Source organism: Octopus bimaculoides, chromosome 4 (genome assembly GCF_046866305.1).
Source record: "Octopus bimaculoides isolate indiv1 chromosome 4, ASM4686630v1, whole genome shotgun sequence".
In the NCBI taxonomy this organism is placed as follows: domain Eukaryota; kingdom Metazoa; phylum Mollusca; class Cephalopoda; order Octopoda; family Octopodidae; genus Octopus; species Octopus bimaculoides.
This window is the reverse complement of record NC_142931.1, coordinates 148,332,727-148,335,226: the sequence shown is the minus strand read 5'-3', so window position 1 is coordinate 148,335,226 and position 2,500 is coordinate 148,332,727.

Genomic DNA, 2,500 nt, shown 5'->3' with positions numbered 1-2,500 from the left:
TCCCGAAAACCCTGCTGTTCTACATTGCCACATTTTTATGTGGCCCACAAAGAATTTATGAGTCACATTGGCATATTTTGCTATTGCAGGCCCTAGCAGATAACCAATGGAATTTTAAAAAAAGAAATGATAAAGAATTTGATGCCAATATAATGGTAGCAATAATCGTTTCCAAATTTTGTTCTGCTTTAAAAGTTCCCATTGATGACCAAATCTTTGCGAGTCTTTCACCGGTCACAGAGAGCATCAGATACCTTTGCTAAGTAGGAACACTGACTCCAGCAGTTATAGGTGGCAAATAAAACGGAAGGTCTTTCTTTAATCAAACTATATACAGTAACATGTTTCTTACTTCAGGCAACAGGTGTCTTACTTCAGATCATGTTTTCTTACTTCAAACAGCACAGCTCCATCACGAGCTGTTTTGGCACATCTCGACACTCATTTCTTGCCACCAACTTCAGCAAGCAATCAAAACATTGTTGAACTTCCAGAGCTTTTTCTTTTTATATTTGCAGGAGACGACTGGGGCAGCCAATATATATATATATATATATATATATATATATATATGTATATATATATATATATATATATATATATATATATATATATATATATATATATATATATATATATATATATATATATATATATATATATATATATATATATATATATATATATATATATATATATATATATATATATATATATATATATATATATATATATATATATATATATATATATATATATATATATATATATATATATATATATATATATATATATATATAGGCGCAGGAGTGGCTGTGTGGTTAGTAGCTTGTTTCCCAACTACATGGTTCCGGGTTCAATCCCACTGCGTGGCACCTTGGGCAAGTGTCTTCTACTATAGCCTCGGGCCGACCAAAGACTTTTAAGTGCATTCGGTAGACGGAAACTGAAAGAAGCCCGTCGTATGTGTGTGGGTGGGTGTGGGTGTGGGTGTGTGTGGGTGTGTGGGTGGGTGTGTGTGTGTGTGTGTGTGTGTGTATAAATGTTGAATATGGATTCATCCTTTAATTTGGAGGTTTCCAAGAAAGATTTCTAATGTTGATTCTTCATACTTTGCTGGGAGTTTACAGGCGTAAGTTTGCGAAGATATGAAAGTAGTATTTGTATATAATGTATGGTGAATTTATGGAAAAGAGTCTCATAAAAACCATCGATTTACTTTAAAATGGAGGAGACAAGTTGTTAAAATATATAAGAAGTTTAATTCTTACAGACGATCGCTTCGTACAGAGATATAAAAATAATAATGCAAATTCATGATAGAATTAAATTTAATTAATTAAATATATCAATATATTCTTCAGTGCAGGAAGTATAAACAAAAATACAAAGAACTTGAGAAGGAAAATAGCAGAAAAATTGAATGTAGGAGATTCCTATGTTTATCCTTGACTGCGACCATATTATCATATTCATAAAAATATGAATCTCCTTGATGGTTTGGAATGTCATTAGAAAATCGACTTTACTACAAAAATTGGAATAACAAATATTTTTCAGACAAAGATGCCTGTTATCAAAGCTGTTTTTAACTTCCCAATGCAGCCAATATATTAATCTTGACGGTATTTTCTTAGCATCAGAGTAGAAACTCAAACTAGAAGCTATGTGTATGCATTTACGCGTAATTATGCTATGTTCAATGATTATTCCAAAATCTATTATTACATATCGGTTTCATTTCTTTTGCATAATAATCATTTCATTGTGATAGACATACGTTATAATTTTTGTAAAGATTTACCAGAGTGCTTCGTCCGGAAGTAACCTCGTTATAGAGGTAACATTTCCTAACGTTTTTATAACGAGCTTAGTTCCGGTCGATAGAATATAATACATCTTAACTGATGAATAACAGCCAGCCTTGATACATCTGCATGTGACTGGTTTTCTCCATTACGAATGAAAGGGATATGTAACAATGAATTGCGAAACAATTTTATTTTGAAGAATCTCTCAATTACAATGAAAAGAATTGTGCATATTCCTGCTATTGTGTTTTTCATCTCTTAACCTTGTGGAACATTTGTAACATGTGTGTGTGTGTGTGTGTGTGTGTGTGTGTGTGTGTGTGTGTGTGTATGCGTGTGTGTGTGTATGCGTGTGCGTGTATATATATATATATATATATATATATATATATATATATATATATATATATATATATATATATATACGTCTATATGTATGTATATAATGAAGCATACCCACTTTAAATACTTGTAACGTCGGTGTTTATTAAAATATATTTCATTTCCAAAATTTAATAGAATCTACAGACATTATCTTATTGTTTTGTCAACGTCTGCTTTCAGACTGACGTCCGCTCTCGTCCAGGCGCTGCTGATAACGCGAAGCAACGGAATCGCAAGCGTCGCGAAACAATTCGTTTGGGGTTTGTGTGCATTTGGTCAATGGCTGCTCTCAAATCACCGACTGT